We start from the raw sequence: 27221 nt of genomic DNA, 5'->3' as shown, positions 1-27221 counted from the left end.
AGGGGTCCCGGGCGGCGGGGATCTCTGTCAAGTGCAGTTAAAGCTCTGTGCGCTTCCTCCCGTAGTGGCCAACATGGCAACAGGACAGCTGGGCCCTTCCCACGAGCAGCTGCGTGCGCTCCTCCGCTTCCCACTCCTGCCTCCTCCTCTGAGTCAGGCCATGCTCTGAGGGCCAGTTCTTAAACTCTCGTTCATTGGCTTACAGGGCGGGCTGGGGAGCCAACGGGAAGCCGCGATGCTTCTCGATAGAGCCCGTACAAAGAGTCCGGTGCCCACGCCCTCCCTCCTCGGCTCTTACACGTTCTCCTGCAAAGGCTGGACAGAAGGCGCTGCTGGCTGCATTGTTTGTGCTGGCCCTGCGCTGAGCCAGACGCAAAATACAGGCAAACAAAAGCTGCCAGCTATACCAGATGCCCGCTCAGTTTTTTTTTAATCTGCATCTTTGAAGTCGGTCTGGGAACTCAACTTTAAGCTCCTACGATTGAATGCAGCCTGCGCTTTCCGTCCAGGCTGTCGAGCGAATGCAGAACTCGAAGGGAAGCCCAGGGTCGCCGAACGGGTATTGTGCTACAGGTTCATGGAGGCCAGCCCCTTGCTGTTCATTATCCTCATCGTTGAGTTGTGTCGTTGCACTGGAAGCCAATCTTAAATGGGACGTTTGGCGGTCTGTCTGGAAGTTTCAGGAGTAGAATCCGCTGCAGAGTTTATTTTGATGTTCAGGAGGAACAGGTGTTTGGTCTGGATATTTTCTGCGCTGTGTTACCGAACCGTGGATTTGTGTCAGCAATGATCGGTAGACCCCATACCGTGTACTGAGCTGTAGCCCTATTTCCATTAGTTTCTGTGGACCTGTCCCAGTCCGTTGCAATTGGGATATCTCGGACAGGCTGTGATCTGCTAAGCTCTTCCGCACTGCCCTGGTTTAATTTTTTTGCGATACTTGGGGTTGGCTGCGGTATTTTGTGTTGTTGAGCCCTCTTGACCTGGCCGGTCCCTGCTGGAGGGTTAGAGGTGAGATACTGCAAGTACCCTTTCTTCTGACTCTTATGGCATGGGATGCTTTTGAAGTACCTTTGGGCTGGTAACGAGGATTTCCTGCGCATCACAGGCTGCCTTTAGCTGCCAGGTGAGTAAATGCTAGGTTTTCTGGCTTTTCTATCGTGCAGTATCTGCCCTGGCACTAGTTGTCTTAGTTTGGCAGAACCCTTTATACTGAACGACACAATGAATGACAGGTCTCATCTTTCACCTGCAGCATGGTGCGCCAGAGGCTGCTTTAATAAAAACACCCTGCTCATCATAACATATGGTAGCACTTATCTGTATCAGCTTACTTATTAAATCCAATCAGAATACTTATATAATCAACGCTTGTCCTACACCCCCAAAGAGACCACCAACTTGGGCCCATGGGCTATCTCGCACCGCCCCCCCCCCCCCCCCCCCCCCCCGTGTTTCCTTTTCTACTGCCTGTAAAGCGGCGCTACCCTCCGAGTACCGTAAACCCATTTCTTGTACCAACTGGTGCTCCATTATGTGACGTCCAATATCTATTGACCCATCAATTCCAAAGTCGTCCGTTACACTGCTTTTACTTCCGGATCCCACCTTCTGGGCCCGCTGGCTTACTTACTCGTAAACTCCACCCAAATGTAAACTGGCCTGTCCGCACAGCGACCGCGCCAATCTCTAACACCCTCCCCCCCACCCCCCCCCCCCCCCCAACCAACTCCTGCAACTCTGTCAACTATGTTATTCTTGCCGTTGTGAAAAACTAATCTATACTAGATGGAGCTTGAATTGTCTGTGGCACAGTCAGTGCCCAGTGGCACAAATGCATCCGGCTCAACCTGCATATAGGACAGAAACTGCCCAGGGGATAGACTTCTTGTCATTGCTTCTCCATCATGTGCTGCAAAATCTTCACTGTCCGTGAAACCTAAATGTGCTCGGACAATCCTTGTGTCCGTGTCACACTGCTCCAGCGGTTCAATCTGTGTATAATTGCCCCAGGGTTGACCCTGCGTCCACTGTTAATGCATCAGTGTTTCCCTATCTCATAGTCCGTATTAATTCATATTTCATCTAAATCACTAGTGCAAGCATTTGAAGCTTCATGTTGCAGCTTTAGGAGAGAGGGTGTGAGAACCGACATCAGGATACATTGCAGTCACTCAAGTCCAACAGCTAGGAAGACCATTCAGCTGATTACAGAATATTGTGAAGTCTTCACCCAGTCGGAGTGACTACTGAAGGGATTTCCGGAGGAAGGAGAGTTGTTTGTACAGAGACCTGCACCCTACTGTTTATACTACTTCTCCAGGCCCAGTGTCGTCACTGGGCATGAAGGTGCCTGCGGTGGCATCTTTTTTTATCCGAGTGGAGCAGTCAGAAGCTCATAAAGTTCCCACTGAATTATCACTCATGGTCCAAAATATACAAAGCAGGAGGCTACCTTTCCACCAACTGCAAAATGTACGTTGGCATCTCGCCAGGGCTATGATGCCGTATTGTAATGCAGTTGTAAATCAGTGCAATATGAATTGGTATTAGGCTACCGACCTTCTGTATAGTATCGAAAGGCCATACCAGTTAATGTAATGTAAACGTCCAGTTTTTATAGCACGTAACACGGCTTTGGAACAACCACTAGTGGATCGCTAGGCAACAAGTCTTTTCAAATATTGTTCAATGGGAAATTGTCATACAGAGTAAAGGTGTGCGAACTAGTCCATCATGACGATTTTTTAAAGTTCCACATTAAAAAAAGTCAACGTTCTGTTAAGAATTCAAACATTTAAACTTAAAAAAAAATTCAAACATTCAGAGTTCGTTTATATATACAGGTTTCAAGAGAAAAGTTCTGCTTTGGTTGCGTTTGAAGAAAGAAACCAAGAAAAAGCTACTTATAGTAAAAATGCTCTCAATGGTTTTGTGATCAATTTCTCTTGCAAAATATATATATGTATATATTTAGATAATCTCCTGCTGCAAGTGAAGTTGGGCAAAGTTAGTAAACACCAAACGTTGTGGAGTGTACAACCTTCCCACACTTTTGGGGACAACGTGTAAAACTGTGTCCATATCTAATGCAAATATCTTAATATTATTTTTTTGCTCTCCCATACAAAATTCATAAGATGAAGCTAGCATGTTTTATAGACTTTGGTCAGACGAGAAACTGCCTCTCAATCCTACAGAGGTTTAAGTGTGACCTGTAAATCCCTATGTCATGTGCTCGGTCCGCAGAGCTAGCTTAAAGCATCAACCCATTTATTTCTCATCTTTATTCTTGCCCCCAACAAACCCATACCTGTGATGAGAAATCCTAGTCTAGCCCACGTTAGGAGGCTTCCCACCTTGGTTTAAATCTCCAATTCCTTATGTTGTTAGTCTCCACTAAAGGGTTAGCATGCTCTATAATGGCCAAAAACTGGAATATGGGACGTCATGTAAACAAATATGTACACATTGTGTGATTGCGCAAGCTCATGGGGCACTGAGTTATCCAAAGTGAAATTTGTACTTTGAATCCATGGCCTCTAGTCCCAGCTCGTCCCCTAACTTCTTGTGTAAGCTGGTTGAAAGTGATGGAATAAAGTGAAGATTCAATGTCCCATAAGTAACTTGCCACACAATGTCGCACAATAAACTTGCCATTGCTCGAGCAATGCACGCTAATTGTGCAGCACACATCCCAAAATGCGTTGTTCCATGCTTATGAGGCATATTTTCACTAAGATCTTAGATAAAGTGGATTTGAAACCACTCTGTCTTTGACCACCTTTAGGTGGCTTTACATTGAGTGCTTTCACATGACATTTAGATGTATTCGATGGACCCCTTTTGTACCTTTCTTTTTCGAGAAACTTGGCATGTCAAGGATTTAAAACGTTTACTTTAAATATACTTTTTTTCAAATAAAACGTTCAGTTGCACAATAAAGTAATGAGCAAATACCGTATGTAATTATTCAGCTTAAAATAAATGAGGAACATGTTACTTACTGTATGAAATTCGCTGTAGGCACGAATATACAACTACACAAACTAGCCAAAGCAATACGAATATATATATATATTTTAAATCAGGGGTCAGATTGTTGTTAATTAACACTCGCATAGCGCAAAATCTGCCCCATCGCAACCTCTTTTGGTTGTCTGGACGATGACTTTCCTAACTTTTTCATCGCAGATTACAGCCAGATTAATTGTTGTGACAGAGCGTAGTCAGTAGGATGCCGATGTTAATGAGTTGTGATGTTTTTGGGTGGGTGAGGACATAGGGCTGTACCAACGTGCTTACGTATTTCCTCTGTGGGTGCAGGTGCCCTTTGCCCGGAAATTGTATGTGTGGCAAGTAGCTGATGCTAGCTTCAATCATAGGTTTGGCAAGCAGGCTTTACCCCTTAAGTGACTCATATCCTTCTGTGTTTACGTAACTAAAGTTATTGCAAAACTCGGTGGGACTTATTCACACCACCACATGCTGTCGGATCGTACTTGAATTCGGTAAGTTAACACAGATCTTTTCAGCTCGCGCAGACTCTTGTAGCCCTCTCACTAGTCGGCACTGGGAGTTCAAAACCCGGCCCCCTCGATTATAAAAATCAACATTTCTGAATGCCCAGTAGTTGTACATTTTATTGCGGCTATTAGTCTGCATAATAGAACAGATTGGCCTCCAGGGAAATTAAGAGGATTGATGGCCCGTTGCGAGCTAAGAAAGGCCCATGGGGGATGGGGCAGATAAATTCTTATATCTAGCACCCTTTCTTGAAGCTTATTTCGCACTAGAGCCTGCCTGCCTTCCAGAATCACCGAACTTCCAAGATTGTCTCCTGATTTCCCCTTAGGGCAGTCCAAATCTCAACCCCGCCCTTGTTAATTTATTTATGGAGCAGAGCAGTCGTTCTGCTGTGCGTCCCTGTCCTTTGTTTGCACTTGGGTCGCTGGGAGTATATACTCTTTCGCTCTGCTCAGTAACGCTGTACAATATGATATGTGCCTACGCGCGTGGGGCTCCCTAGTGGGCAGGAGCATGCTGAGGTAATTATGGTCCAGGGCCGCCACTATCTGCCTAGGACGAGCACTTTGTTTTCACTTTACGTTCTGCTTTGGAGGACCAGTGTCATAATAATGTTCTTTGAAGGGTGATGTAAGGGTGTGCCATGGACGTGGCTACCCTCAAAGGCGTACCATCAGCTCCTGGATACCCTCCATGGTGACGAGCAGCGCTCTACATATCCACCTTACATTACATTCACCAAAGTGCCGGTGGTGGTATCACATGACCTTTGATCCCCAATGTCATCACAGGGTTGACCACTCTAAGCCTGTCAGCAGCCTCATGTATGGTACTCAGGAGACTGGGGAAGAGCAAGGCTTTCAAACTACTAAAGTAATCCGGGTTCTTAGCCCTGTTTACTTTGTGTTCCTGCTACTGCCTTGGTTTCCTTTGAAGAGACTGTGCCAGGAGCACCAAAGTGCAAATCAGGTGTAGCAGCTTCCGCCACATAGTGTCAATGTGTGTGCCTGTCGATGGCTGCAGGATGGCAGATGTTTGTTCATAGCATTTTGCAGTCACTAACCACATTGTGCTGCACCTCTAGGAGTCCCATTAAGGTCAAAACCTTCCTGTTTTTGCTTGATCTTGTTCATAAGAAATATGAGCTAGCAGTTCAGGATGGACCATTCCCCTAGAGCAGGACCACGATTGATTAGTCTGTTTTAGCAATGTCACAAATTATCTTAAAAAACATCTGGGCACTGTGGAAGCAATAATTGTTACGTTGGCACTCAACTTGGAAGCATGTTGACCGTGAGTTGTCACGCAATACTTTGGGTCATCCATGCTCTATGCATGCAATTCTGTTTTATCTTATATAGATAAGCTTTGGAAGTTTTCGATGTACAGCATTTAGCAATTTGGGGTTGTGAGCATAGGATGGGTGGCAATGTGGCAGCCAGTGCTGATGAGATGTAAATTAAAATCCTATCCTACAGTCCTTTTTGCTTTACTTCAGTATTGAAGAAAGCAGTTTGTTAGGTTGCCTTTATGCCGAAAATAGATGACAGGCATTAATGTACGTATGCAATAGGTAAGCTCTCAGGGACTTCTCAACACTTCCATTATTTCCTAAGTCTGTTTTTGAGACTACTGTACTGGCATTGAGAAAGCTTCAAAGGGTGCTTGAGTTTAATTTCCCAAAAACAGTGATTTTGAAACCTGGGACATTGCATTCATGACTGGACAGGGTGTGGTCTGTCAGCTCTTTGGATTGGTACCCCTGTGGGCCACCACTAGGCTATGATGCGGTACCCAGTGGTGCAGAGTGCTAAAATGATTGTAGTTGGCTTACTGTGCATGTTTTCTATGCCTCACCATTCTAAAAACATCTTCTGTATTACTGACAACGCACTAGTAATACTGGCATTTGTCCTGACAATGACATACATTTCCTGTAATTTTTAGAGGGGTCTCTGGCAGGTTTCTGCTACCATAGAACAGTGGTGAGATTCCTGCAGAAACTGTGTTTTCTGCTTATTTCCAAATTGAAATGTGGGTGAAATGGCCTCGGTTAACAATGTATTACCTGTTTGGCCTTTTCCAACATATTCTACAAAGTTCGTAATCTAGTTCTTTACCAGGAAGTCATGAGTTTAATGCCAGTTCCACCACATGTAGAAGGTGTTGGTCGGATAGCGTTATTGTTCTTCACTTAAGTTCTGGAGTTTATATAGCTTTCTTTCCCCACTATGTTGATTGTTGAGTAAGGAGCTACTCTGTAGGTTCAGTTCACATAGGACGTAGGTGCCTTTTATGAAGACATGGAAGTGCTGTGATTTTTAATCACTGTCCAAGTGCCCCCTGACTGTATGATTAAAAGCGTGTTGCTGTGGTGCACCCAACTGGGCCATGGACTTAATCCACTAGGATGTTGGATAGATATGATTCATTGGTGCAAGAAGGGTTCTTTTGGCCATAACGCAAGGAAAGAAAAATGTGCAATATCCTCTCGTTGAGTATTAAAACTACTACACTAATCGAGATGCTGAAGGTCCCTCATAACCCTTTGTCGAGATGCCACTGGACCTGGTGCACTACACCCCTCGCAAACTGAAAATCAGTGCACTCTGAGAAATGTGCACTGTTAAAAACGACCATCTGCTCACTCCACTTTATGTCCAAATATGGTTTTGATAATTAATTGCTTATTAAAATGAGATTAATTGTATTTATACAACTCTTGATGAGGCGGTAAAGTGCTTTTTTGATGAGTAGCACATTACTCCTGAACCTAGATGTGGATCAGTGGGGGATTAGTAAAGGGAACTATAGATTGATATTGTGAATGCTAGACATTTTGAGTCTGTTAGTAGGATGAATAGAATAAAGGATGGATAAATGAGGGAAGAGTTTGGAAAGGGTTATCTGCGATTTCATAGTAGTGAAAGACGAACACAGTATCCCCAAGGCTACACTGACAAGTAATATAAAGCATGTATTGTTTTTCGTAGATTGAAGTTAGTAGATTTCTTAGTATGTATTAACTCTTTTGTCTTAGCAATATGTACTTTTAATTCCCCTTTTTGAACCTTATGTAGAATGCCTCTTGCTCCACTAAAAGCTTTTCTACATGCAGCAGCTCAATTAGTCTCTGGGGTCAAAAGGAATTTCCATATCTCACTGGTACTCTTAACGCTTTGTTGGCCTCCTTTTGAAGTCAGAACTATATACAGAACAGCCTGCATAACTCAAAAAGTCATTTCACGTCCCCGGTTTCACTATACCTGGCACCCAAGCTAAAAAAAATCTAGTGGGAGTAGACTGCACGGAATGCTGAAGTACTGTTTCTAGAACCTATAACCTTTATCAAGCATTTGCAATGCAATAGGTCTCGCATTTGCTTGAGTGAGAGCTATTGGCATTGTAAATGCGCAACTGGAGTTTCCTTGCAACATAAATTGGTCAACCCTGCTGCATAATTTTGTCCTCTCCAACATAATTCCAGTGGCCCTGGATAAAATTAAAGCACTTCAATTTTCTGCAGTCTTGCCCTGATGACCTTGAACATTTCTTAGACTGTTTTTAGTACCGTTTTTTATTAATTTATTTTTAATGTTGGCGACGTGTGAAGGACTGTTACTGACATTTTCAGAGAAATGTTTGTTTCATGCAGCATCCATTAAACAAAGGTTATTGAAGACCAAACCAGGACTTCACATATGAGAAATGGGAGGATGTCACAGAGATTATTTGCAGTAATATTAGTGAACTGCTACTGTATTAATTGTAAACACATATCACTGAATATTAGATGTAAACACATTAAGAATTTGGGAGGGTGTGCCTGTGCATTGTTAGTGATCTGGCCAAAGAGCACGAGAAAGAGCTGGAACTAGATCATAAATTCAAATCTGTTATGAATAGGGGCCCCCAAAATACATTTGGCCCAGGGCCCCAATATCCTTAGGATGCCCATGGGAAGAACTAGGGCAAAAGTATGACAAATGTGGTTGCACAAGTAGGGAAGTCGATTAGGCAGCAGTTGTCAGTAGCTGGGAAAGTATATCTTATGGAGATGGTTCTTCTCCTGAAAAAAGTTTGCTAAAGAGTTCACAACAGGCCCGGCTCAAGAGGGTGGGCCAGGCCCACCCAAACATTACCTTTGGTCCTCCAAGACACAGCAAAAGTGGTCATAGAGAAAGCACTTGTTAAGTGCTTTCGCCATGTTGGCAAATGTGATTTTATTTTCCCCCCGCTTTTGTTTACTTTAATTAGCAGTCGGGGATCCTCGAGAAATCTCAAGAATACATTTTAGAGTGCATTGTTTTAAAAAATATCTGTTTTACTTACGAACTGATAGGGAGTAAAATACCACATTTATATGATTTTCCATATTTTTCTACTGTCTGAGACAAAACTCTTGACATGCCAGCGAAAAGAAAACAGCCCCGTGGAGACCTTAGCTCATGTCTGAGGCAAGCTCGATTGGGGAGGTGTGTGTGGAGGAAGAGGAGACAGGGGTTTACCTGCCAATAATGCAGCAGGTGCAGTGACACTAGAGCCCAGGTTGTAGGCTACCTCCAGAATTGTCGAAAATTGGGCACACATCGGACCCCCCAAACGCACCCTTGGCCTATCCAGATATAAATTCCTGGAACCGGGCTAGGTTTACAACAGACGTGTAGCTTTAAATGGGGCAAAATTGAGTAATTATGGCTGACATCTCCTCGAGAGAGGCAGAGTGTGGACGCATTTTTGCATGTGTGTAAAAATTCTTGGTGAAATCCAACCGACACAGCACCATACTTGATGGAAAGCACCCTTCCTTGCCACAAAGGATGACAGGGTATACATTTTAGAGCAACTTCAAGCCCGGCATCTATGTGAATTCTTGTTGCTGGACGACTTATGGCTTAAAATCTCCTCCAAAATCACCACAGTTATTTTATAGTTTTATACAGTGCAAACTCGACCAGCATGCATCGGAGCAACAATTGTATTGCACAAGTGCAGATTCATTTTTGGGGGTGCGCGGGTAGATTAAGTGAATTGCCTTGAATCATGGGTTGGTGAACCAATTCTTGAACCTTGTTCCCCAGTTACAAGGGGGCAGCTTTGGAGCTACGCTACATTTGAGGCATCTATTGACAGAGAGTGTTAATTACAGTGGAACGATTTGGATAGAATGGACCAAAAAAAAAAAAAAAACAAGATTAAGTAAAGCAACGAAATGTAGTCAGGAAGAACATGGTTACATTACCTCTTTTATGCTTATAATAATATGCTGGCTGAAAAAAACCTGTAACACTTACCATTCCAATGTGCACAAACCAGGTAAAGGGTGCAGTACCACAGGCTGTCCAAAGGTGTCCTTTGGGACCTCTTTTGGCAACATAATGGACTCCACCCTGCAATTTCGAATTCCACACACCCCTTATGACTTTTAGGCACAGCGCTGAAAAATGAAGAGTGGCGCCCGTTTTGTGAAACGTTTTAGGCTGTGCTTTCAAGTTATGAGGGAGCAGAGACGAGTAATATGCTGGCTTAAAAAAAAAATAAATAAGTAGCAACAACCTGGAAAAAGCAAACACTCTTAGAGAATGCTAGTTTAAGTAAAGCATCTGAAATGTAAGCAGGAACAACATGATTATGTTAGCTGAGAACAAGACTACTTTCCAAATGAAAAGGGAAGCTTCACGGCACACGAGGAGGAAACCACCGCCGTACTTGACTGAAAGCACCTTTCCACGCCACAAAGGATGATATTGTTATTTTGCAGTTTTATGTAGTGCGAACCCGAACAGCTCAATCAAAATGCTTTGCAGTAGCACCAATTATACAACACAAGTGCAGATTCATGTTTTTGGGTGGCACAGGGAGATTAAGTGAATTGACCAGAATCACTGGATGTTGAAACTCCACATCCTCATGTAAAGCACTCAGACACCACAAAGAAACAGGGAAGAGGAAGAAACATACGGCCGCGAAGAGGCAAAAGAAAAAATAGTGCGCTACACTAAGCTATATCGCAGATCATGCAGTCATCTATATTACAGCGTCAGTCTGCAAGGCGGTAACATAGCAGCCTTAAGGTGGGCCAAACATTAAGCATTTCCCTATGAAATCAAGGGAATTTTGAAAGGCAGGCCACGGACCAAATGGAAGTGACAGACGTGAGATGGACGTGGTTAAAGCCCACAGATGTAGATTACAACACGTCAAAAGACAGCTCTTGCACACTGACTAGATTCGACCTAAAAAAGAGGAGTATATGGCCTAATTCTTTTCAGAGAGCTACCAGAGTATGTAACTCTAAATCTTCAAATCCAAAAATAAAAATTATTCTGTATGAAAGACATTTCATTTATTTTCTGCCTACCAACCCCTCTCAGACTTAAATTTCCAACAGAGCCTTGCTTAGAGGCTTACCACTATACTGCAGTATTACTTTATTTATCCTCCTACCTTTTTACATGTTGCTTAATATTTATGACTGGTGTAGTTTCTTTCTTTATGTAATGTTCTATTACTAGTGTAAAGTGCTCTAACACCTTAGGGTTTGTTTCACTGCTAATAAAACATAAATTAATGTCTGAACTCCAAACAATGTGTGCTCTGAGGCATGCCCAATGTTAGCCTCGCCATATTCCCCCGCTCCACCTCCCCATGCTGCAGAGTTCGACCCCTTCAGAAGACTTTTATAGCCGACAGCTGAAAGCAGTTAATGGTTAACACCTCACACCCGCTTCTCTACAAAAAACACATTAACTTGGTCTGAGAAAAGAAATCTGGGCAGGTGACTGGTTTCTCTAAAACTGCGCTTTATCAGCTGTTTAAGTGAAGTTCGATTGGGAGGCAGAATTTTGGGAATGGGAGTGTCTGACAGGTGAATATGGAGCCCTCACCAGCCGCCACTAAAATATGATATTTTATTTAAGCATTTGAGAATACATCGACCTTAAGTCATAATTCACAATGACCATAATTGGCATTTCTCCGAACATGGCATAGTCGGATTGCACAGCGAAGTGAGATCTGCAGCCATTGCAGTGATTTGCAAGTGATTACACTTGATTAGCGCTTCATACGTATTTTTCTCAAACATAGAACTGAACCCTCTCTTGCACAGACAGACCAGGGAGTTGAGGGTGAGGTAAGCTCATAATATTGCATTCAGTTGGAGCTGTCACTTTTCTGTGGCAGACTGTTGCATACCTTTCTTTTATGGCATTCAAACCGTTATCATGAAGTATTGTAAACTTTCTCTTTGCTGATCGCATTCAGGCTCTCTAAGCACACCGAGTATCTTTGCGCTGCTTCAAACAATCACTACCAATGGCTATTTGCACCCCAGTACACCTGTAAATGATTGAATCTTTGATTCTCATCAACGAGCGCAGATGAAGTGGGATAAGAAGCATCCTTAAAACACATATTGTCTGATCCGTTATGATGACTGGCCTGTTAACGTAAAAATCTTTTGTCCAAGGTGATACTACAAATTTCCACCTTCAGGTTGAAGATATTGCCTCTCATAATTTGGACTTGTGAAGTGGAATGATCTTACTGGACCTCAAACTTGGAAGACACAAAGAGAACTACTTACATCTATTGCAGTGCTTACTTTATAAATAATAGTGTTCCGGTGCCCAAAGCCGTCCTCCTAAATACACAGCTGCTGCAATTAAATGTACGAGCACAGAATATTAAAGCAGCGTAATCCTGAATCCACCAGGGCCTCTTCAATCCATTTAAAGCCACTCCCTGCCCCTTCAGCTCACTCTTGAAGTTTTCTGCTTTTTCCCACTGTGTTGCTTTTTCATTTTCTCTTCCTTTGTCTTCCCCATATGTGCCTTTTGCTTGCAGTAAATGCTTGAGGCAGAAAAATAAGTGCCGGCTCTACAATCACAAATTAACTGATTTATTGTGAACTTTGCAGCTTTTGAATATTGAATATTTATACTGGGATTTTTCATGCACACCAGTTTGACAAATAGGATTGCTTCTAATCTTTCGATAAGCTTCCCATAAAAATTAGATTTTGAAAAAAATTGATCAATGTTCCTAATCCTGATACCTCAGTATATACTGCTAGCCTCTAATCGATACAACAGTCTATTGTGATTTCTTGCGTCAATTTATATTATGGTTATTTGACTAACAGATATAGCTGCACATGTTAAAGACAATACAGTTAAATTGAGGGCCACTTTTGTGTTCTTTCCAACACATTTCCCTGTCAACATATTATTACTTGTCAATAAAGTTATCTCTTCACTTAGGAATATACCTTTTGAGATTGAGGGTACATTTTGTAATGTGTAAATCTAACCTCCCTTTGAACATCATTACGTTTCCCTTCAATTAATCGATTTTGCTACCAAGTAATCTGGAGTATAATTCATAGTTAATATATTTCAGAGAGCTTTTTAATTAGTTTTTATGTCAGATTGTGTGTCAGTTTGAGTGCACGTTTATATTGCTTGTTCTGCTACGGTATTATGTAGCTTCTGGAAGTCCTAGTTGGAAAGTGTTCTTCAGATTCTGGCACAGTTCGTAATGTCTTTAGTGGAGACCACATCTGGTACAACCCGTAATACTAAGCAGTTCAAGCTGTCCCTTGTTTGAAGAGTGGATTAAAGTGTGCATTTTGTTATGTGATGGTCCCTAAATTGCTTCATAGAAGAAACTTGTGTAATCTGTTCCATGTAGGGCTTCCACATGGTTTGCACAGTTGGGGAACTGAATTCCTTGCTCCCACTGATGGCAAGGGCTCCACCTTGTGTTACAAGTTACTTTAATGAGAGGCTACAAGAATGGAGGCAGATATGTATCCGAGTGTGGGTAAATAATCTACATACATTTCTGAGGATTAAGTTCATGTACTCCCTCTAGAAAAGTATGACACTCGCATATATCACACATGAAGTTCAGTCCCTGAGGTTATAATGACCATTCACTAGGTTCTTACAGTTTGGGTCACACTGGGGTGTCCAGGCTGTGCCATAATTGTTTGCGGTATCTTTCCTAGTGGGCTAGCTTCCCTGCCTCGTGAGGATCAATATCCTGGGGAAGCGCTGTGAGAACCTGCGTGTTAACTTCGAAGACATTGCATTCTCTCATCCTTAAATGGGGTGGCATCCTCAAGAGTTTAGGCTCCCAGGGCATCCAGGTGCTAGAGTAGCCTACACCTGCTTCAATATTGTGTCCATCCCTTCGCAGGTGCCCTGCCTCACCCATGGGGCTCGAAACACTATTACACAACCATCACATTTTGTTCTCTTACTTTTCCCTTCTGGTATCTGCTCAGCTCAGTTGCTCCCTGGATCGATGGCACTCAGTTCCATCAGCAAGTACTCAACCAAAGGTTTCTCTATTGAATTCTCACTAGGGATACCATTCCTAGGGAAAGTGCTGTGGAGGAAAAGCATCCTTGGGGTGGTGATGTGGTGATTTCTTTCTTGCAACCCTCTTGCCAGACCAACTTCCTGAAGAACTGTGCCCAAACATAATTTCTCACAACCTAGACTCCAGGGGGACTTCCACTGGTGCAAGAGAAAAAACATATCCCACCACCTCTACTATGGTCTAATTAAGATGGATATCTGTGATGTGCCTACAGAATGCACTGAGCTGTTCACACACAAGAAGCTCCCCCCCCCCCCCCATGAGCTGTTCACACACAAAAAGCTCCCCCCCAACCCCCCACCACCGCCTTGCAGTTTTTTAAAGAATAATTTTAATGTTTAGGTAACATTAAAACAAAAAGTAAACTCAAGCTGTAAACAATGCAGGTAGACTATAAATGTATTCCATCTTCTCCAGAAGGTTCTAGTCCAAGATAGTTAAGATCAACGATCAACAAGGTTAGTATGTTCCCAGTTGGTATGCAGTCAAATAGGGACATCATTCATGTTGAACACGAGAGGAAAAAAAAAATAATAAACAGAAATGTTTGCAGGTGTCAATGCGAGTCAAAAGTTAACTCTTTTTTCGGAAAATGTGCAAGAGCAAAATGTATTATTCATTCTCCTTTTGGCAAACTAGTATTGTGTTTGTGTCGTCGTTCCTTCGCTATTCCATCCACAGGAGCTGTCATAGTTGATGGAACCATTTAACAAGTTGTAGGCGGTTTTTGTTTTACTTCACAGTAAGCCAGTTAAAATCTTAGCGGGAGCCAATAAATGTAGAAGCAGGACCTAGTGCTCCCGACCCCCACTTCCCGAATGCCTGGATTTAAGCCCAAGTATGATGAGTACCGGCTCTCCTCAAATCAGGAGCCCTAATATTCCATTAACTGATCAAGTATTTCCTTCCAGAACATTTGGATACCTGAGCATAATTGTACCCTCTTCTTTAGATATCCCCAAAAGTGTTTTGAAAAATATAGAGAAAAATATGCTGTATGTGCACCAGTGTCACGTACCATTGAGGTAAAGCCTTTTAAACGGACTCCTCGTAAGGAAATCTTCTGTATAATTGAGATTTTTCCAGAGCTCTGACCTGTATTCCTCTGTCATCTGCCTGCCCAGTTCTCTCTACCACCCCCAATGAGTACAGACATTTGGATTGTCCACTTGACTTAAGTGTTTGCTATGCATTTGAGATACCACCACTGGAGCGTGACTGTTCTTACTCAATTTTTCAAAGGGTGTTAGTTGTCTGATCATTGCCCATAATTGCTGGGCTGAAGGGCCCATTGTCTCACCCAAGTTAAGTCACATATGGAGCACCATATGGTCCATGAACAACCACTTTTTCTGATTTCGTGGCTAGCCACTCCAAGATTGAGTCGGGTAGATTTATTGCATTACAATGTTTGGACAGACAATCCTTCCTCGTACCCTGGTACCATTGGTATTTTCTTAGAAATCAGTGCGCTATCTGTGCCATGTTAATTTTTACCTCACTTATGTGGCCAGCCAGAAAATACATGGATGTCTCCAACATGACTTGTTTGCTCCCTGAGGTTCGTTCAGTTTCTACATTTAAGTTAAGTTCAAAACCAGACAGCTGATCGATTTTGAAGCCAATTTGAATTGCTTAATCAGCAGCTGTCTTGTTGCAGTCTCTTGTGGGGTCATTTGTTTCAGTATTACTGATTTTAGGGACACATCTTAAAAATTTCGGAATTGCTTTTTCCTTACTAAAGTTGGAAAATATAAAAGTTTTCAATAGCAATTCATAATGGGTCGCAAATTGACCTACCTCATGAATATTAATGAGGTGGGGCGCAACGTGCAACCCATTATAAATAATGTCCTTCACAGGGATGGTGGCCTGCTGGGGTCAATCATACATAGCAGTGCAGTTCAATAATTGGAGGAGACGCGCTAAACATGCCCCTTCCAAATACCACATCGTGAACCGAAGTGCAATTCAGTAACAAATTACCGAATCATAATTTGTTTTTTTTATATATGTAAAATCATTTTTGTAGACGGAAACAGCTGGTACATATGGCCATTCATCTTTTTTTAATAGCGCGTTATTGATTTTTCACTTGGATCTGCATGAGTAGACTAGGTTGCTTACAGCATTTACAATAAACATAAAAACATGACATAAACATTTTTAAACTAGTTCAGTTCCTATTTGTTTCCAACCAGTATCATACTCCAGTGGTAACACGAGACAGGAGCCTATTGCTCCAAAATATGAGTGCGTCCTGGATCCCTCATCATCAAAAATTGGCAGCTTGAACAAGCTAGAATAACCAACGCAATCTTGTAAATAATTAACCAGAAGCAACATATGCATTTCACTTGGGGGTGCCTCCCTTTATATTCAGCACAAGTATGACACCCAGTAGGCTGCCCTCAACACTCTTATTTTGTTTCTAATTATATTGTAACATCATTCCACTCAGCATCTAAAACCACCTCCCGCATACCACGTGGTTGATGTAAGTGAATTGTATAACTTTCAAACAGGCATTTCTGGAGTGTGTTTTGGTGTATCCTCTTCGTCCTGGTCTATTCTGTATCAGACAACTCTTTATTCTTTTTTCTTCTCATTGTCTCTCATTCCCGTTGGGGGGGAAACTGCTGGCAGCATGGCATTGTAAAGTAGAGTTATTGCATGTCTACCACGCCATGTGTTAGCAATGCATGTAGTGCTTCGGACCTTAAATGCTCATTTGGTTCTGTCTGACGGACTTGTCTTAACAACCTCGCCTATGCTTCATGTGTCATAAACTGGCCCGGACCCATGCAATATGTTTCTCTGATCAGGTCAGATGTACACCAGATATTACTATCATATAGGGCCCTAACTGTGGTCATTCCCAACTCTGTTTTTGTTTTTTTGTTTTCCTTTGTTCGATCTGATGGAACTTCAGGAGGCACTACAATGGGATGGCTAGGAGTACACAGGAGTCTTGCTCAGTCGTATTAAATAGCCCTGCAAGAAATATCTTGCTGTTGTGATTCTTTGGGCAGTGAGACTTATTTTAGTTAGTTCTAAGAAGACTTCCAGTTATGTATGTTTTTTTGGGGGGTCTTTTATTTAGCCTGCAGCACCTTCCCTAGGGCGTCCACTTTCTCATGTACTCGCTTAGTTGGTCATGGTAACTGCAGTGTTAGATAATATGTCCCGAAGTTATGCATACCCAGTTCTCCTTTGCCTAATGGTTTTATTTATGGGCATTTTTGCTGACTTTTGTCTGTTATCCTGGAAAGCTGATACTCTGTCACACTTTTAAGCGCATCAAGTACAGCTTAAAGTGAGATTTCTCAATTAATCGAGGATAGAATATCATTTTCTACCAACATACATGATTTCCCCAGGAAAAGATATCCCTCCAAAATCTGGTTTTGCTCTGATCTATAATGCAAGGGCTTCTACTACCAGCGCAAATAAAAGAGTGGAGAGTGACCGACTGACCGACCGACCAACACACCTCTGGATAGTTACACTGGTCACTGTCTCTAAATCTCACACCCTTTCATAATATAACCCTTTTTTTTGTCCAAACCTGTTTTGTTCAGGATTGCTTCTAGGAACTCCTGATCAGAGGCCTTTTCTATAATGAGGGAAAACAGTAGAGCTGAGAGTTTCCTTCTAGCCATCTCCTCTTCTAGGGTGGGCTATACGTCTTTAGCAGGTGTTCTCTATGCCCATTATTGTTACTAGCTTGTCTGTTCTTAATGAAACCCACTTGATCAGGGTCAGCACAGATTCTAACCTATTGGACAGGGTTTTCCTAAAATCCGGGAGTCTGTATTTAGCAGGGCATTTAGCCTAGATGAGGCACACTCTGCTTTCCTCTCAGGCTTCAGTATCAAGGATATATGTGCCTCCTGCATTGTTAAGGTCAAGCCTAATGAACGTGTAAGGGCATTAAATAATGCTGTCAATGGTTTCTTAAGTTTTGAACAGAAAACCTCATGAAAGGAGCATTTATTTTAATGCTGCCTAAATTTCAGCTAAAAATCTAGTTCTTTTTCAAGATACGTAGATGTATATGATGGCTTTTGCACCAGCCCCAGCTCTTGTTTGGATGGCTTTCTTGTCTGTCTATTTTCACTGCTTCTCATTCAGTGGTTTTTCTCCCTAGTCTTAGTTTGCCCTACCCCCTGGAGCATTTCTTCTTTACCATGTTTCGATTGGGTGACAACAGGGGTGTGGAATTGAATAAAATATTTACTTGTCGATGGAAAAGGTTGCTTAATAAATCTTGTCCTGTGGGAAAAAAAAAAAATCTACTTATCCCTTTTGGTGCCATGTAGTGTGGCGACAGATTATGGCAGCAATCTTATAATATTTGAGCTCTGATAATAGGCTCTCTGATTATGCCACGGCTAATACTTTCGTATGGCTTGAATACTAGCAATTTCCTTATTTTGCAACCCTTCCGCAGATCTACATACTGGGGCTGGATGTCGCAATAAGCAATAGTTCCAGAGTTGGAATGCTCTTTGGTTAAAACCTACTAACGTGTATGTTTGAAAGGTTTTCATCGGCTCTTCGCTAACCTTTTCCCTTACTGAAGAAGATTGGAAATTTACTCCTGACAGGGGCAGAAGTAAAACTTCTTCCAGGGTTTGAGGGAAAGTCAACTTGTAAACGCTCAACAGTTTTTTGCATGATCAAAGCAACACATGCATATTTGCTCATGCCAAAATACAGTTCACAGATATGTTCTATGAGTACAATTCCTGGTCTAAGTGCGTAAATTAATGTGAATTCACGCAATACGTAAATCTGCACCAATGCAAAGTCGTCTACTGTGGGTACACTTTTGTGACTTTATTTAAGAATTATTCCTCTAAATTCGTCTAGCGTTGACGAAGACCTTTTGTTTTTATTAACATTCTCTCTAGCAGTCTTTCAGTTAGCTTCACTGTGAGTGATAGCAATCTGCACTTTCTCAAGGAGCATATGGCCACGCAAAGTATTTTTGTTCAGCGCCAGGAACTACTTCTTTTGCTTTTTGCCAATGATTGTTACAGTGGAGAGGGCCTGGCAGCTCCCTCAACCATAACGTTTTACAAAAGCCATGTCAAAACAAAACACACATTCACAAAACCAGAAGACTGACCACTAATGTCAGACCTATTGGATTTACGAAAGCTTGTTTATTTTCATCTTTCTCTAATTTTTGTTGAAACTGGTTACACAGATTTTCTATTATGAGTACATGAGTGCATTAACACTGTTTAATAAATGATGCTTCAAATAAATAGTGCTTAAAATTTCACAGTCATTTTGCATAACATTTTTTCCTGGTTGTCCTAGTTTCATTTTAGTGGAACATGTGTTATGAAAGCACAGAATCATCATTCTTACTTTCAAGCTTCTTTGAATATTTGCATTTAATCAGAACATTCTGGGGGCAATATACATAGCCTCGTATTGTTAGCCTTAGTAAACTGTACCCTTTTTTTTTACTGGAACCACTATCAGCAGTGCAGTTTGGGCTTACAACATTTATTTAAAGTGCTCACCCAACTAGTAAAGGCTCTGCGTAAATAAACCATGAATACAAGTTTGAACAGCATTAACAATTGAACAGAAATATTCCTTCAACTGCAGACAATTCCATTCCATGCTTCATAATGTGGTATTATGGACTGGCAATGAAAGGGTTTGTGCTGCAGGTGGTTGGGTCTACTTGTCGAAAGGACAAAACAAACATGAGAACTCGCTGACCTTGACCCCAAACAATATGTCCTGGGCATCGGGCGATAGGAATTCCACACACCTGAACACGTTTCTGTCCACTGCTTATGTTCACAGAACTACATTTTTTTTTCTTTCTATTCGCCCTCCACTCTTGCTCTCCTCTGGGTACTGCTCACCTGTTCAGAACATTTCGCTTCCCATGCTCTCTGTATTAGTGACCCTAAGCTGCTGCTGTTGCTTCCTCTAGCCTCTGCATTCCACTCAACATCTTTTTTCTGCTTTGCTTTTTAATATGCTTCTGCCGATCTCGATTGCTTGCACACCCTTTAGGCTTTGCACACACCACATGTATTCACCAATGTAATCCGTTATTCCCCAATCATCCTGTTTTTATTTTATTTATTTAATTTTTAGTAAACTTTTTGGAGAGCCCGGGTAATGCAATTCACAGCTGAGCTGCTTATTACTATTGACATAGTTTTGTGCATCTTTTATCAATTTTTTTAATTAAAGGGGCAAGAGCATCCACCATCTTGGGATGGTAATTTAGGGGCGAAAAGACAAAATGTTTGATCCCTCATGGTGTGTACTCGTGGACATGTGTGGATGCATTCATGCTTATAGATCATGGTGGCTGATGAAGAACGACTGCTGCGTTAGGGTGTTTCAGTGAAATTAAATCTGCTTGCCTACCCATTCGTCCACCAGTTTGGCAGCCAGCGAGATGTACTCAACTTCTTCACTCCTCTTAATATTCTTCATTCAATGGCTGTATCAATATATCCCACAGCAGCACTTCCAGCAGAGGTACTCCGTCCTCCACACCATTTCATCGTTTTTTTTCAAATATTTCTGCTCTTGGCATTCTCCAGCACCTAAGGAGAGTGATAGTTTCTGCTGCTTTGCAGGTTTCTTTTTTTTTTTGGTGTGATTGTTTGGGCAATGATGACATTTCACACCCTCACCTGCATCACCATTGTCCTAGGCCTCAAAGTTTTTCCATGATCAATATTTGGAATCCAGTAGTTGACCTAGTTTGTTCTGTGGCTTTATTAGATTTTTTTAAATCCATATTGATGTTTCCAGAGTAGAGCCTTAACATGATTCTCCATGTTCTTATGCTGTTTGTTCTGTCCCTCGAAGGACTTTACATCCCATTAGACATTATTTTCTTTGTAGGTTTCTGTTTTTATTGTGTCCGTCCTTTATGAAGGGCGTGGCTTTTTCTATGTGGTAGCTTTTTTTAAACTACTGCCATCAGACCCTTGTGGTGTTCATGTAGGTTTACTAGGTTTTGGGATAGTTTCTTGTTTAGGTACCAATAAATAGTCTTTTTTCAAGTTAATTTGTTTCATACGTTTTTCATTTTTGACCATGTTCATGGGCATTTCATAGTCACTGACAAATATAGACCTGCGATCTGAGTTACTTGGATATATATTTTGCCATCTAATAAGTGTGATTGATTTGTTTAATTTATTTACATTGCCTCATTCATTCTTGGATTCACCTGTGTTGCTTCACCCCGTGGTTCTCCCTGTTCACTTGCCTTGACATGCCCCACGCACAGCATTTAACACCATTATTGGAATAATGTTACATGCTTGGCCATCTATGCAACCCAGATTGAGTCTTCAAAACATTAATACTTTCTAGATTGTTTCATGCCATGTGTAGGAAGTTGGCTCTGTATGCACTATTTCAAAGTAAGGAATAGTATGCACAGAGTCCAAGGGTTCCCCTTAGAGGTAAGATAGTGGCAAAAAGAGATAATACTAATGCTCTATTTTGTGGTAGTGTGGTCGAGCAGTAGGCTTATCCATGGAGTAGTGTTAAGCATTTGTTGTACATACACATAGACAATAAATGAAGTACACACACTCAGAGACAAATCCAGCCAATAGGTTTTTATATAGAAAAATATCTTTTCTTAGTTTATTTTAAGAACCACAGGTTCAAATTCTACATGTAATATCTCATTCGAAAGGTATTGCAGGTAAGTACTTTAGGAACTTCAAATCATCAAAATTGCATGTATACTTTTCAAGTTATTCACAAATAGCTGTTTTAAAAGTGGACACTTAGTGCAATTTTCACAGTTCCTAGGGGAGGTAAGTATTTGTTAGGTTAACCAGGTAAGTAAGACACTTACAGGGCTTAGTTCTTGGTCCAAGGTAGCCCACCGTTGGGGGTTCAGAGCAACCCCAAAGTCACCACACCAGCAGCTCAGGGCCGGTCAGGTGCAGAGTTCAAAGTGGTGCCCAAAACGCATAGGCTAGAATGGAGAGAAGGGGGTGCCCCGGTTCCGGTCTGCTTGCAGGTAAGTACCCGCGTCTTCGGAGGGCAGACCAGGGGGGTTTTGTAGGGCACCGGGGGGGACACAAGCCCACACAGAAATTTCACCCTCAGCAGCGCGGGGGCGGCCGGGTGCAGTGTAGAAACAAGCGTCGGGTTTGTAATGGAAGTCAATGGGAGATCTCGGGATCTCTTCAGCGCTGCAGGCAGGCAAGGGGGGGGGTTCCTCGGGGAAACCTCCACTTGGTCAAGGGAGAGGGACTCCTGGGGGTCACTCCTCCAGTGAAAGTCCGGTCCTCCAGGTCCTGGGGGCTGCGGGTGCAGGGTCTCTCCCAGGTGTCGGGACTTGGGACTCAAAGAGTCGCGGTCAGGGGACTCTGCAGGCGGCGCTGTGGGGGCTCAGGGGGGACAGGTTTTTGTACTCACAGTCTTAGAGTAGTCCTGGGGTCCCTCCTGAGGTGTTGGATCGCCACCAGCCGAGTCGGGGTCGCCGGGTGCAGTGTTGCAGGTCTCACGCCTTTTGCGGGGAGCTTGCAGGGTTCTTTAAAGCTGCTGGAAACAAAGTTGCAGCTTTTCTTGGAGCAGGTCCGCTGTCCTCGGGAGTTTCTTGTCTTTTCGAAGCAGGGGCAGTCCTCAGAGGATGTCGAGGTCGCTGGTCCCTTTGGAAGGCGTCGCTGGAGCAGGATCTTTGGAAGGCAGGAGACAGGCCGGTGAGTTTCTGGAGCCAAGGCAGTTGTCGTCTTCTGGTCTTCCTCTGCAGGGGTTTTCAGCTAGGCAGTCCTTCTTCTTGTAGTTGCAGGAATCTAATTTTCTAGGGTTCAGGGTAGCCCTTAAATACTAAATTTAAGGGCGTGTTTAGGTCTGGGGGGTTAGTAGCCAATGGCTACTAGCCCTGAGGGTGGGTACACCCTCTTTGTGCCTCCTCCCAAGGGGAGGGGGTCACAATCCTAACCCTATTGGGGGAATCCTCCATCTGCAAGATGGAGGATTTCTAAAAGTCAGAGTCACCTCAGCTCAGGACACCTTAGGGGCTGTCCTGACTGGTCAGTGACTCCTCCTTGTTGCTTTCTTTGTTCCCTCCAGCCTTGCCGCCAAAAGTGGGGGCCGTGGCCGGAGGGGGCGGGCAACTCCACTAAGCTGGAGTGTCCTGCTGGGCTGTGACAAAGGGGTGAGCCTTTGAGGCTCACCGCCAGGTGTTACAGCTCCTGCCTGGGGGAGGTGTTAGCATCTCCACCCAGTGCAGGCTTTGTTACTGGCCTCAGAGTGACAAAGGCACTCTCCCCATGGGGCCAGCAACATGTCTCTAGTGTGGCAGGCTGCTGGAACTAGTCAGCCTACACAGACAGTCGGTTAAGTTTCAGGGGGCACCTCTAAGGTGCCCTCTGTGGTGTATTTTACAATAAAATGTACACTGGCATCAGTGTGCATTTATTGTGCTGAGAAGTTTGATACCAAACTTCCCAGTTTTCAGTGTAGCCATTATGGTGCTGTGGAGTTCGTGTTTGACAGACTCCCAGACCATATACTCTTATGGCTACCCTGCACTTACAATGTCTAAGGTTTTGTTTAGACACTGTAGGGGTACCATGCTCATGCACTGGTACCCTCACCTATGGTATAGTGCACCCTGCCTTAGGGCTGTAAGGCCTGCTAGAGGGGTGTCTTACCTATACTGCATAGGCAGTGAGAGGCTGGCATGGCACCCTGAGGGGAGTGCCATGTCGACTTACTCGTTTTGTTCTCACTAGCACACACAAGCTGGCAAGCAGTGTGTCTGTGCTGAGTGAGAGGTCTCCAGGGTGGCATAAGACATGCTGCAGCCCTTAGAGACCTTCCTTGGCATCAGGGCCCTTGGTACTAGAAGTACCAGTTACAAGGGACTTATCTGGATGCCAGGGTCTGCCAATTGTGGATACAAAAGTACAGGTTAGGGAAAGAACACTGGTGCTGGGGCCTGGTTAGCAGGCCTCAGCACACTTTCAATTGTAAACATAGCATCAGCAAAGGCAAAAAGTCAGGGGGCAACCATGCCAAGGAGGCATTTCCTTACACAACCCCCCCCCCCCAAACGAAAGAGGATGAGACTAACCTTTCCCAAGAGAGTCTTCATTTTCTAAGTGGAAGAACCTGGAAAGGCCATCTGCATTGGCATGGGCAGTCCCAGGTCTGTGTTCCACTATAAAGTCCATTCCCTGTAGGGAGATGGACCACCTCAACAGTTTAGGATTTTCACCTTTCATTTGCATCAGCCATTTGAGAGGTCTGTGGTCAGTTTGAACTAGGAAGTGAGTCCCAAAGAGGTATGGTCTCAGCTTCTTCAGGGACCAAACCACAGCAAAGGCCTCCCTCTCAATGGCACTCCAACGCTGCTCCCTGGGGAGTAACCTCCTGCTAATGAAAGCAACAGGCTGGTCAAGGCCATCATCATTTGTTTGGGACAAAACTGCCCCTATCCCATGTTCAGAGGCATCAGTCTGCACAATGAACTGCTTAGAATAATCTGGAGCTTTTAGAACTGGTGCTGAGCACATTGCTTGTTTCAGGGTGTCAAAGGCCTGTTGGCATTCCACAGTCCAGTTCACTTTCTTGGGCATTTTCTTGGAGGTGAGTTCAGGGAGGGCTGTCACAATGGATCCATATCCCTTCACAAACCTCCTGTAATACCCAGTCAAGCCAAGGAATGCCCTGACTTGAGTCTGGGTTTTTGGAGCTACCCAGTCCAGAATAGTCTGGATCTTGGGTTGGAGTGGCTGAACTTGGCCTCCACCTACAAGGTGGCCCAAGTAAACCACAGTTCCCTGCCCTATCTGGCATTTGGATGCCTTGATAGAGAGGCCTGCAGATTGCAGAGCCTTCAAAACCTTCTTCAGGTGGACCAGGTGATCCTGCCAGGTGGAGCTAAAGACAGCAATATCATCAAGATAAGCTGTGCTAAAGGACTCCAAGCCAGCAAGGACTTGATTCACCAACCTTTGGAAGGTGGCAGGGGCATTCTTTAAACCAAAGGGCATAACAGTAAACTGATAATGCCCATCAGGTGTGGAGAATGCTGTCTTTTCTTTTGCTCCAGGTGCCATTTTTATTTGCCAGTACCCTGCTGTCAAGTCAAAGGTACTTAGGAATTTGGCAGCACCTAATTTATCAATGAGCTCATCAGCTCTTGGAATTGGATGGGCATCTGTCTTGGTGACAGAGTTGAGCCCTCTGTAGTCCACACAAAACCTCATTTCTTTCTTCCCATCTTTGGTGTGAGGTTTGGGGACTAAGACCACTGGGCTAGCCCAGGGGCTGTCAGAGCGCTCAATCACTCCCAATTCCAGCATCTTGTGGACTTCCACCTTGATGCTTTCCTTAACATGGTCAGATTGTCTAAAGATTTTGTTTTTGACAGGCATGCTGTCTCCTGTGTCCACATCATGGGTACACAGGTGTGTCTGACCAGGGGTTAAGGAGAAGAGTTCAGGAAACTGTTGTAGGACTCTCCTACAATCAGCTTGCTGTTGGCCAGAGAGGGTGTCTGAGTAGATCACTCCATCTACTGTGCCATCTTTTGGGTCTGATGACAGAAGATCAGGGAGAGGTTCACTCTCTGCCTCCTGATCCTCATCTGTTACCATTAACAGATTCACATCAGCCCTGTCATGGAAGAGCTTAAGGCGGTTCACATGGATCACCCTCTTGGGGCTCCTGCTTGTGCCCAGGTCCACCAGGTAGGTGACCTGACTCTTCCTCTCTAGCACTGGGTAAGGGCCACTCCATTTGTCCTGGAGTGCCCTGGGAGCCACAGGCTCCAGAACCCAGACTTTCTGCCCTGGTTGGAACTCAACCAGTGCAGCCTTTTGGTCATACCAAAACTTCTGGAGTTGTTGGCTGGCCTCAAGGTTTTTGGTTGCCTTTTCCATGTACTCTGCCATTCTAGAGCGAAGGCCAAGTACATAGTCCACTATGTCTTGTTTAGGCTCATTGAGAGGTCTCTCCCAGCCTTCTTTAACAAGAGCAAGTGGTCCCCTTACAGGATGACCAAACAGAAGTTCAAAGGGTGAGAATCCTACTCCCTTCTGTGGCACCTCTCTGTAAGCGAAAAGCAGACATGGCAAGAGGACATCCCATCTCCTTTTGAGTTTTTCTGGGAGCCCCATGATCATGCCCTTTAATGTCTTGTTGAATCTCTCAACTAAGCCATTAGTTTGTGGATGGTAGGGTGTAGTGAATTTATAAGTCACTCCACACTCATTCCACATGTGCTTTAGGTATGCTGACATGAAGTTGGTACCTCTGTCAGACACCACCTCCTTAGGGAAACCCACTCTGGTAAAAATACCAATGAGGGCCTTGGCTACTGCAGGGGCAGTAGTCGACCTAAGGGGAATAGCTTCAGGATACCTGGTAGCATGATCCACTACTACCAGGATATACAGATTTCCTGAGGCTGTGGGAGGTTCTAGTGGACCAACTATGTCCACACCCACTCTTTCAAAGGGAACCCCCACCACTGGAAGTGGAATGAGGGGGGCCTTTGGATGCCCACCTGTCTTACCACTGGCTTGACAGGTGGGGCAGGAGAGGCAAAACTCCTTAACCATGTTGGACATATTGGGCCAGTAGAAGTGGTTGACTAACCTCTCCCACGTCTTGGTTTGTCCCAAATGTCCAGCAAGGGGAATGTCATGGGCCAATGTTAGGATGAACTCTCTGAACAGCTGAGGCACTACCACTCTCCTAGTGGCACCAGGTTTGGGGTCTCTGGCCTCAGTGTACAGGAGTCCATCTTCCCAATAGACCCTATGCGTTCCATTTTTCTTGCCTTTGGACTCTTCAGCAGCTTGCTGCCTAAGGCCTTCAAGAGAGGGACAGGTTTCTTGTCCCTTACACAGCTCCTCCCTTGAGGGTCCCCCTGGGCCTAAGAGCTCAACCTGATAAGGTTCAAGCTCCAAAGGCTCAGTTCCCTCAGAGGGCAGAACTTCTTCCTGAGAAGAGAGGTTCCCTTTCTTTTGCTGTGTTGCAGTTGGTTTCCCAACTGACTTTCCTTTCCTCTTGGTAGGCTGGGCCATTCTTCCAGACTCCAGCTCTACTTGTTCACCCTGTGCCTTGCATTGTGCTCTGGTTTTCACACACACCAGTTCAGGGATACCCAGCATTGCTGCATGGGTTTTTAGTTCTACCCCAGCCCATGCTGAGGACTCCAGGTCATTTCCAAGCAGACAGTCCACTGGGATATTTGAGGAGACCACCACCTGTTTCAGGCCATTGACCCCTCCCCATTCTAAAGTAACCATTGCCATGGGATGTAC

At 43.8% G+C, this 27221-nt stretch overlaps 1 protein-coding gene across 10 annotated transcripts in view; it reads left to right on the top strand.

Moving 5' to 3' along the window:
• The window catches only part of PHC2 (polyhomeotic homolog 2), a 635967-nt gene that overhangs the window by 468070 nt on the left and 140676 nt on the right, over nt 1-27221 (top strand). The window contains exon 1 of one of the 10 annotated variants that reach the window (XM_069240310.1): nt 280-1011. The exons of 8 other annotated variants lie outside the window; for them this stretch is intronic. The gene's annotated coding sequence lies outside the window, so the exon portion shown is untranslated. Of the gene's footprint in view, nt 1-279; nt 1127-27221 lie in introns of those variants that run through there. One more of the 10 variants, XM_069240309.1, reaches the window with a different exon arrangement.

This window comes from Pleurodeles waltl, chromosome 6 (assembly GCF_031143425.1).
Source record: "Pleurodeles waltl isolate 20211129_DDA chromosome 6, aPleWal1.hap1.20221129, whole genome shotgun sequence".
In the NCBI taxonomy this organism is placed as follows: Eukaryota; Metazoa; Chordata; class Amphibia; order Caudata; family Salamandridae; genus Pleurodeles; species Pleurodeles waltl.
This window is presented reverse-complemented; position numbering and strand designations above follow the sequence as displayed.